The sequence below is a fragment of the Medicago sativa genome, chromosome 8, assembly GCF_051527215.1.
Source record: "Medicago sativa cultivar Bolivia chromosome 8, Bolivia_mono, whole genome shotgun sequence".
Classification (NCBI taxonomy): Eukaryota; Viridiplantae; Streptophyta; class Magnoliopsida; order Fabales; family Fabaceae; genus Medicago; species Medicago sativa.
This window is the reverse complement of record NC_140756.1, coordinates 88,458,675-88,470,304: the sequence shown is the minus strand read 5'-3', so window position 1 is coordinate 88,470,304 and position 11,630 is coordinate 88,458,675. Positions and strand designations below refer to the sequence as shown.

The 11,630-nt window shown below is 31.8% G+C and overlaps 1 pseudogene across 1 annotated transcript; it reads right to left on the bottom strand.

The window, feature by feature from the left end:
• Window positions 1-380: 380 nt before the first annotated feature.
• On the bottom strand, window positions 381-4,559 carry LOC146902923 (uncharacterized; annotated as a pseudogene). The gene is made up of 2 exons (XR_015021307.1): window positions 4,210-4,559; window positions 381-1,032 (listed from the first exon to the last, which is right to left on the bottom strand). The product of XR_015021307.1 is annotated as an uncharacterized LOC146902923 (transcript).
• Between the last annotated feature and the right edge of the window lie 7,071 nt (window positions 4,560-11,630).

Below are 11,630 nucleotides of genomic sequence, written 5' to 3'. Positions count from 1 at the left end.
ATAGCTATCTATAAATAGGGGTAAACCGCCGTATGTATGGTAACTTCCCGTATAATATTGAAAACCCCACACAAAACTATCTTACTCGGCATCATAGCATTGTATGTATTCCATTGAAGCCAGTAAGAAAGAAATCAACGAGCAATGAAGGATTCAACCTCCAAGAATTCATCACCAAATGATCACCTTCCTGTTTCTAAACAGAAACATTATTCAAGGCCACAGCCAACTTCATCGAAAATTGAACGCTAACAACTTCCACCAAGAAGTTGATAAAATGGCGGCCCAGAAGGAAACTATGCAGCTTCCACCAATTGCTTCTTTGATTTTGTTCGTGTTTTGAGTCAGTTATATCTTTGAATAACAAACAATCAAACCAATTTCAAAATTGACAACAATTGTCTATGCTAATAAGTAGGCTTTCCAGAGTCATAATATACAACACTACTCGGTAGGTTTAAGACGAGTTCACACATAGATAACATTCTCCGTTACAAAACAAACTCTTGCTATTGGCTTAAATGTTCAATTCCTGTAAAAAAAATCAGTGTACTTTATTGTCTTTGTTTCCGCTACAAATGGCTAAACCAGTTATATCATGACCCTCAGCTACAGAGTTGAGATCAGACCAGGAGTATGAGCGCAAAGGAAGATTTTGTGCGGGAGGACGAGGAAGGGAAGCAGTTGCAGATAACCTATTAGGTCGTGAATGAAGAGGAGGAAGTGGACACGGAGGAGATATCGATCTAGAAGCGGAACTCTTCCCCTCATCACCACTGTCAGCATTGCTGTTCAGATTCAGACAAGATGTTCGTCGACCTAAGCTTGAAGTTCTCTGAGTTTGATATTCCACCAACATTTGCATAACTGCGGCTCCTCCCTATCAGTAAGTTACGAGCTAGTGAATCCTTGCGTTTTTTAGCATAAGGGTCCTCTGCTTTTACTATCTCTTGCACACAAGTTGCACCTGCTGCATCTGCCAAGTCTGTGAATGATTTTGATTTGCCAATATAAAAGTTGGATATGCCTTTCCTGAATCACACAACAACATTGCATAAGTTGATAACACTGCATCTGAATTGATGTGTTCACATCATCCAATCATTGTAGTTGAAAGAGATATATAGTCTTTCAGTATGTGTAATTCATCTTGTAGATTCAACTACTGATTCAAGATGAACACGTTCATCATAGCATTAGCACATGTATACTAACTCTTTTTTCCAAAGTAAAATTTGTAAGACTACTTTTGGATTCAATATTATGAAAGGAATAAGTATTTCTAGAAGCATGAAATTGATTCTAACATATTTGGATATTCTTGATTTAAATGTATTCAAACGCAAATTAATTTACATCCAACTCACCGTTAACTACTACTAATATAATTTATTAATGTCAAAATAAATATTTGTCGCACAGAAAGTAGAGAAAAAACTCTTCACCGGACACTTAAAATAATGAATTTTTTTCTGAGTAAATAGTCAATTACCCCCTTGAAATTGTAAGTTTCGTCAATTACCCCCTGAAATTGCACAACGTCAATCAATTTACCCCTTCCGTCAAATTTTTCTGTTAGTCAACATGACGTTTTGCAAATACCCCCTGAAGTTTTGCACTTATGTGCAAAATGCCCCCTGAACTTGAAAATTTATATATTTTTTTCTTATCCTTAAAAGTGACAGCATTATCACTGAATTGTGGAGCATATTAACTAATACATGTCATACATAATGAAGCACATAAATAATATATGATTGGCATAACCAAGAATTACCAAGATGTCAAAATATATGGCTTTGCTATTGCTAATTTTAACCACACCAAAAATTTCCATTTCCTTTATACTGTGAGCGGTGCACACTTCTCTCACTTTCAAGAAAAAAATACATAAACTTGTTACTTCTGTCACTTTATAAAGGATCTTGAAGGAATCATGGTCTTCTTCCCCGTTAGGATTCAAAGGAATGGTAATAATATTATATTATGTATATTTCATTATTTTTTTAAGAGAATAAAAAAACATGATAGTCACCATCCTTTTGATCTCTAATGGGGTGAAGGACAACTTGAAAAAGAAAAAAACAACATCTGACGTTGGAACAAAGAAATAGTTTTATGTTTGTTTTGTAAATATTCTTGAGTTTTGAACATTATTGTAGGGTTTACCAAATACTCCAATTTGTTCTACCATACTGCCAATATATGGTTGTATATCGTCAAAACTTAGCTAATATGCTCCACAATTCAGTGATAATGCAATCACTTTTAAGGACAAGAAAAAAAAATATAAATTTTCAAGTTTAGGGGAATTTTGCACATAAGTGCAAAACTTCAGGGGTATTTGCAAAACGTCATGTTGACTAACAGAAAAATTTGAAGGATGTGGTAAATTGATTAACGTTGTGCAATTTCAGGAGGTAATTGAAGTTTTGTTAATTTCAGGGGGATAATTGACGAAACTTACAATTTCAGGAGGGTAATTGACTATTTACTCATTTGTCATTTGTGATTGAACCCAACACAAATGACAAATCCATCTTCCTAAAAAAAAAAATGACAAATCCATCTGGCAACCAACCAACACCGACGTGTGGACCTATTCAATTCTCAAACTTCTCATATTTATTGGATATCCATTAATCCAAAAAATATAAAAAATAAAATAAAGAATGCAATGTATTTGGACACAAAAAAAGCCTAGATGCATTTACTTCAGATAAATATAAAAAAAAAAAAAAAAAAACAAGAAGAAAGATTTGTATGTAATAAACAAAATGTCTAGATGGATCCTTTCCAAAGTTTTATACTTTGGAGTAGTAGTAACCTTTGGATAAAGGGAATTTTGACTACCTCTGTTTAAGAAACCTTAGTTACTATTTATGAGTTTATTTAAAAAAAAAATATATATATCAAAATATTAATGTGCAAGTTGTATATCCATCCTTCATATCTATTCCTACTTGTCTTTATGGTTGATTTGTCATCCATCTACTATTTTGATCTAATCTAAATTTTATGTGGTTTGGTCCACTTGCAAGCTGTCCTAAATTTGTCACCCATACTTAGAAGCAAATTCATAATAATGTTGTAAAGTTTAATTATCTATTCTACAAATGCATCATTATATCGAATAATGTCTTTTGAGTCCCTAAAACTATTAACAAGGTGCTCAAACATTATTAAAGATGCTCTAACAATGTCAACTCACCCAGCACTTTATTTGGATGGTGGAGATCTATTATTCCCATATATTACACTAAGCAGTTAAATAATCGGAACAAGGTATATTCTAAAAACCACTTACCCACAGGCCCCAAGTCCAACCCAAAAAAGCAGATCATTAAAATAATGAATGGTAAGCAAGCACTAAGCAAATTATCTTGAGCAAAACAGAAATAATTATACTCCCTCATGTCATTGTAAATGTAGTTCAAGCTAATGCACTTTTTTATTGATGTCTATAGAAAATGATAATATTGATTAGAGTAGTTGCGGTGAACTAGTTATATGAATTATTTAATTAAATGAGGATATTATTGAAAAAATATAAACAGTATCTTAGTATTTTAAAATTGGAAAAATAATTGGAGACAAAAATATTCCAAATATGGAGCTTATAATTGAAAGATTACACATCTTGATGAGATTTTTCTTACTTTTTTTTAATAGATAAAAATGACAATAGCCATTGAAATTCAATCGAAGTTCAAACCCTCATCACAGCATCAAATCTAACCATTTCTTATTTTTTTTATCGGTTTTGTTAGGACTTCTAAATGCCAGTAAGAAAAATAAGAACCTATTAGAAAAATAAAAATCTTAAATGCTCTTTCCCATAATGGACACACTAACAGGACAATAACATGTGACGGTTTTGATTAAACAAACATAGAACCTTATCATGAGTTGCTATATAAGTAGTAACAGGTAAAAAAACTCAACACCTTAACGGTAAGACAGTAAATTCATAAATCATCAAATCCGGCAAAACAAAATCATATCCTGTGCTTCTTTATTTCATAGTTCTAGAACCTGGATGCTAAAATCAATAATCCAACTATTATAAAAAAATAAAAATAATCATTGTACCAAAAAAAAAAAAAAAATCAATAATCCAAGTTCTATAAACAACATAATCAATAACCCAACAAAACCATAACTAGAGAAGTTTGAAGCTTGATGAAATCTCAGTAAAAGAAAACTTACTTGACCGGTAAATCCTTCTCCAAATCTTTCATAGTATCCAAAGGCCCTTTGAAGGAGTTTTTCTCAACTTCTTCCCGGTCAGAGGAATCATCTTCCGATGAATCACTGTTCCTCCCAAGGGAAGAAGAAGATGAGACACAAGAATCAGTATCAGAATCATCCTCCGGAAAATCCTCCTGATCACAGATCGAGTCATATTGGTTGAAGCTGCTTGACCTTTCCATGGTTTCAAGAGACAACGGCATCGTTTCAGCAAAGAGATAGATAGATAGATAGTGCGTTAGAGAACAAAGAAGACAAGAATATTTTATATTGTGTTCGTTGTGTGAATAGAAATGAAATGAAAAGACACAGTAACAAAGGGTTTGTGGATATAAATATCTGGTAAGTAGCACATGGGCATCAGAATTTTTCCACCATAGGCTAAAGGAAATAGTGATTGGTATATTAATATTTTAATCTAATCTAAAGTTTTGGTTGATTAAATTTATTTATAAGAATTGTCGTAGAAAATAATTAAAGAATAAAATAGAGGTGGGTTGGGTGGCAAGGACATCTTATCCTCAATGAATTGAATATTAAATAAAAATGATTAAAAGACAGAAAGATTATCTGTTTGGGAAAAAACAAAACATTTTTGTTGCTTTAGAAAAATTAGATGTTTCTAGTGATTGCTGAGAATTGGTTGACTGTGGACCGTTTGATTGGGTTTATATGGTAATTAACTTTGAACCGGATCTCAAGTGGAGGATCCCCCACCACTTGTCTCACCCACCATTTCTTGTTTATTCCTTCCTATACTTCACTTTTCTAAATAGTGTAGTAGTAATAAATTAAGGATAATGTGTTAGTATTACATAAAATTTGGTTTTTGAATCATTTCATTAACGATAAAATATTGAATAAAATGAGAGTATAAAATGGAAACTAACAAAAGATGTGGTTAATTGTTTGAGTTAAGACAGATGACCTAATAGATTTGTCTCTTGATAAAACCAATTTTAGAAATTTTCAATACAGAATAAAATCTGTAAAACAATCCACATTTATGAAACAAAAATGTAGTAAGCCTACAGCTTTGTGGTTGCTAAAAGCATCCATCCACCAATATTTTGCAATCGAGGTCAAAGTCAACACTACCCAACTGAGTATCACAAATCCACCAAAGACCAAGCACTTCATCTCTTCAAACTACCAACGTTTTAGGCTCCTATCCTTCCATTTTGACAAGAACAGAACACCCTTCATCACCCTGCAGTGCGGACACGTTCAATATCAACATGATTTTGCCTTGAGGTGAAAGAAACATCAATATTGCACTTCAGCTTACCAACCAACCTTATGCTTATTAATCCACTTGTCCCTAGGACCAGGCCACCTCCAAAATCAACACATGTAACATATACCAATATTGCATGGTTGTTCAATGATGTTATTACATATTTGAATGTTATGTTGTGACTCTATCAAATGCTTGAGCTGTAAATTAAGAAATCCAAATCCTTAAGTCAATCATTGAGGAAGTAATAAATTATTTACATCATTCCAAATTAAAGGTTGTCGTTCTGTCACTCTGCTTAAAGGTATAGCTTTCCATCCTCTCCTAGATCACGAAAGGCACGCGGTATAGGAGATTCTACTCCTTTTAAATCTATTAGGCACATATAATTTCGTCATATACATACACTGAAAAAGATTCTTCACTTTGAGCAAAACCTTCAACTTCTTATGTAAGTGTCAATTTCTGGTGACATGCATGCAACGGTGCAGTATCCAACAATAATACTCATTCTTCATTGAGTAGTTACGGTGAGTAGTAAACTTTTAATCTTACTCTATCATCACATAACTAAATTAAAGCGAGACACACTGGCAAGGGAAACAAAGGTAAGTGCATGTACTCAAAGTAATATGTACTCCCATAATATTTTTTACCATGCGTTTGTTTTCGTGCATGGCATTACAACTTTAAAATATTTCAACTTTCTGAAGGTTTATTACTTGCCCTAAAGTTGTTCATATGGTTCCAAGGTAGGTTCATGGTAAAATTTTCAAAGAAATTATACTTTATGCATGAAATTATAAAATTTTAGTCTTTGAGACAAAAGGAGTAGATTCGGTAAGATTATCAAATTTTAGTCAACAATTATACTTTATACATTTGTATGTATTTGACTATAATATGCACAGTACTTTATTTTATAGTTTATTTTTAGTTTTTCTTAGAAAACATTAAAAGAATATTTCAAGTATTTTTTTTTTTAAATGATGATTTCAATTTGTTTTTTTAGGACAGCATCGTAGAACTCGTTTAATTATAAGATAAGCTTTTTTTTTTACGAATATTATATTATAAATAAGCTATTATTAGTTTCAAAGTAAAAAAAACATCAGCCACGAGGAGAGGGAGGGTAGCACGTTGCTAGGTGTGGAATGGAGGAGTGGGCCGGCAGGTCCTTCCCTACATTTTTTATTTAGAAACACGGGGATTGTGCCTCGTGTCTACAGTCCTCCAGATAAGGTAACGCAACCACATGTTTTTCTCTTCTAGTGTCAACGCTAATAAAGGGTCATGAACTCTTGATTCAATCCAAGATAATTTCACAAGCATGAACTACTATAATTCCACAAACACCCCGTTTGGTAAGAGGTAAGAGCTTAATTGAATAGTCCTTGTTAGCCGCTCAAATGACATGAATAATGCATTGTTATATGTAGGAGCGATAAATTTAAATCTTAAACACCATATTTATTCATTTGAAAAAATGAATTCTAGTCATTAAGTCTTAGTTGTACATAAGTACTAATTAAGGGGTAATAGTCACTTTGGTCCCTGAATGTGTAGCAAGTAGTCATACTAGTCCTTCAATGTATTAAAATTCTAAAATAGTCCCTGATTGTCCACTTTGTTAGTCAAAATAGTCTCTAACGCTTAAATAATCCCTTAATACTCACAATAACTCTTTTTATATAGGGACTAAAATGACAATAAGTAAGTACATATAAGGACTAATATGATAATAAGTAAGTCTATTGAATGACTAATATGACAATATTAACGAAATATTTTAATATCAATGACTATTTTGACTAACAAAATGCACAATCAGGGACTGTTTTGAAATTTCGATACATTGGAGGACTATTGTGACTATTCGTTCCTCATTCAGGGACTAAAGTGACTATTTCACCACTAATTAAAAACAAATGGGCCTTTGTGGAGAAGAGTAGATTCATTGAATACACTCATAGTGGATCTCACACTGTTAAAATAGATGAATGTAGTTAAAATGTAATGATATGGAATTATTAGACTTATTTAATAAGTTTATCAAGAGTGCAAAAGTGAAGGAATTGAGTGTTTATCGAAGACTATAATTAAAAAATTAAAAATAAATGATGTATACACTATAAAAAATGGAGAACTTTGCTATTGTTTTTTTTTATATATAAAAATAAATTATATTCATTCATTCAAATTGATAGAATAAATTGATACGGTAAATTTAAACTCATTAAAAACAAAAATGAAGAATCTACGAACAAACTCACAACATCCAGGTTAATAATATAAAACGACTGAGTACATATGCCTATATGACAATATTCAAGCCATTGAAATATTCACATCCTCGGATATGCAACGTTCACGATACGAAAATCATTAATTGAATCTGCAATTGATGAATGTTAATCTTTTAACCTGAATCAAACAAACAATGTGCTAAGACTGAAAATAAAAAAACACACTACACAAGGACGGAAAATCAAAATAAACAAAGTCGTGCAAAAAGACAAAATCACAAAAACAAACGAAATAAAACTGAAAATATGTAAAAATCACTTATTTAACTAAGGGTCTTGTGAACTAGTGCCCCCGGGGCACTAGTTAAGGAAACAAAAAAGGTAATATTTGTATTGAAAACATCATTTTTTACACTTTTTAAACTTTGACTACACAAGTTCCAAGATATTTATATTATATTTGGTTTCCTTAACTAGTGTCCTAGGGGCACTGGTTAACATTTTCCTTTAACTAAAAGAGCAAAAACAATTCGGATTAATGATTTTGAGTCAAATTTTAACTCTAAATCATTCATTTTTGATAAATCAAGGAGAAGAAAAATTGTGATGTTTAAAGTTCGTGAAATATTCCCTAAAAAAAAAGTTCGAGAAATGTCCGAGAGAGGATGGACAAATAAGATTTCCATTGTTGATTCTCTGATATTAATATTATATGAATATTTCCATGCGATAATTTTCATCCCTTTTTGATAAAAATAAACGATATTCATTCATTCAAATTGATAGAGTACATCGATACATTACAAATCCAAATTCGCTAAAAACAAAAGGGATGAATTTGTGAACAAACCCACAACATCCATGTTAATAGCATAAAACGACAAAGTACATATGCCTACAAATATGACTAATATGACTATATTAGTGTCTCCGCAATACTCATGTCTCCGGATCTGCAACGTTGACGACGCCAAAGTCATTGTCATTGATCAGATCTGCACTTGCTCAAAGCTAATCTTTCAACCTGAATCAAATAAACATCACACTAAGAAGGGAAATCAAAAACACACCGCACAAAGACGGGAAATCAAAACGAACAGAGTCGTTCAGAGACGTCGAAATCACGAAAACAAACAAAGAAAACAGAAAATATGTGAAATCACTTATTCAATTAGGATAGAAGGAAAAACAATTCGGAGGGGTGATTTTTAGGTCAAAATTGACCCTTAATCACCCCTCTGGAAAGAAAAAAAAGAAAAAGAAAGGGAGTGACAGCTAGGGTTTGAAAAGGAGAAAAGAGAGAGTTTTTTTTTGTAATTTTCATCCCTTAGAATTTTAACAAATCGCACATGATTAATCTATCTATAAATACGTAGTGATACAGTATTTTTTTTCTATTTTCTTTTATTCTTTCTATTCTCTAATGCTTTGTTTGGATGCAAAAAGGAAAGAAAGTAAAAGGAAAGAATGTTTAAGGAATGAAAGTGAGTGGAATGAGAGAGGAAAGTAAGATGATTTTTTGGTTGTTTGGTATGAGTGATTGTGAAAAGAAAGTGAAAGGAAAGAATGATGTGTTTTTTATTGAATGTCATAAATACCCTTATATATAATTATATGACTGATGTAAGCAAGGACAAATTAGGAGGTGCCAAAAAAATTGAAGCTGTCGTCCCCCTTATATATAATATATAGGAAAGAATGAATTCTTTTTATTAGAAAAAAATAGAACGAAAAAAAAAAAGGAGAAAAATAAACATTTTTTATTCATTTTAGATTTGGTAAAACAAAAAGAAACATGCCTCAAAAGTAAGGGCAGTATTGTCATTTCATGGAATTTGGTATTCCTCCCTAGCCTTTCCGTGCATTCAAGGTGGGAAAGTTTTTAGATGTGGGTCCCACCATAAAACTTTCTTTCCTTTTACCTTATTGCTGACAAACCAAATAATGGAAAACAGAATATTCTTCAATCTTTCTCTCCTTCCTCTTTCTTTCCTTATAGTTTCTCTGAAAACCAAACATAGCGTAAATGTCTGTATATTTCCCTTTTTTTTTTTTTTTGAGGAAGATGTGTATATATCCAAAACTATTTTAGAGATGGAGGAAGTTTTTCGAATTTTTTTTTTCTGCCCCTATCACCAAAAAAAATGATATATCTGCCCCTAGTTGAAAATTATTGCTCTAAATGCCCTTGTTCTTCATTTGAAATGGCGAGCATGACAATTTTTCAACCATCCTCTGCAAGCTTGCATGCTTTCTCAGACTTTTTCTGTACAACTCTGCGTGTTCCTAATTTAAGTTGGCGAGCATGAATTATTTAAGGTTTTTTCTTGTTCTCTTTTTGAAATGGCGAGCATGTTTATTTTTTTTTCCTATGCTCCACATATAAAATGGCGAGCATGCATTATTTTGTTATAGGGTTGTGATGCTTCAGTTTTGGTTGCATCAAGTGGAAATAACAAAGCTGAAAAGGATCATCCTGAAAATTTGTCATTGGCTGGTGATGGTTTTGACATAGTGATTAAAGCAAAAGCTGCATTAGATGCTGTTCCACAGTGCAGAAACAAAGTTTCTTGTGCTGATATTCTTGCTTTGGCAACTAGAGATGTTTTTTTTCTTGTCAACCAAATTGCTCGCCATTTCAAACTACTAGCAAGAAAAAATATGAAAAAAAACAATAATGCATGCTCGCCATTTCAAAGAGAGAACAAGAAAAAACCTTAAATAATTCATGCTCGCCAACTTAAATTAGGAACACGCAGAGTTGTACAGAGAAAGTCTGAGAAAGCCTGCAAGCTTGCAGAGGATGGTTGAAAAATTGTCATGCTCGCCATTTCAAATGAAGAACAAGGGCATTTAGAGCAATAATTTTCAACTAGGGGCAGATATATCATTTTTTTTTGGTGATAGGGACAGAAAAAAAAAATTCAAGTTTTTCTCATTTCCATGGCCGTAGGAGGTCCCATCAATTTGGATCCACGACAGCTCAATCTCTACCCAAACACATTTGGACACGTTTGATTTAAGATTTATGTGTATAATAAGATAGTTAGATAGATACTGATAAATGAATCATGACCAGAGAAAAAGAGAGATAGATGCCTTATTTGTTTGAAGGAAATAGACAGATGCATTGGGTGGTACCTATTTCTTTCTTTTTTTTCTTTTTTTATGATAATGCATAACCGTATTTTGAAAACAACGCTTGAGTGAAATTTTGTCACGTGTTTAAAATTAGGAAAAAGAGGAATGATATTTCTATTTCCTACGATAAATTTTAGACAATTTTTGTAACAGTTATTTTTCTCTCTTTTTATTAAATAAAAACAATAGAAAGATAGAAGAAGAGGGAGAAGAAAAACACATGTGAGTAAAAGAGAGAGTTGTTTTAAAAATTATTAAAAAGTGGTTGTATAAATATCATTTCTCCAGAAAAAAAATACATTTCTTATCATACTCCTTCCGTTTTAATTATAATATCATTTACAAAAAAGTTTCGCACCTAAATATACAAATTTATTTATGCATTTATAAGTACCCTTTATTAATACTATCAATTTGTTTTGATATATGAAAAGCTAACATCAAACATATATTTAATAAATTAAACATATATTTAATAAAAGATAGTTTCCTAATAGTCATACACATTTGAGATAACTTTATTATTTCAACAAATAATCAATAAATCTTATTTTCAAACGTGTTTTTAGAGACGTTATTTTAAATCGTTAAAATATTATCTGACAACCGATTTAAAAATATTGTACAAGTCTGGAACAACAGTTGCATGATGTTACATGACAACCACATCCCGTCGGTTATCTCAAGTGCAACATTGATGCCACAATATTTACAGTTGACCGAAAACTTAGCATGGGAATTTGTAAAACATTTTA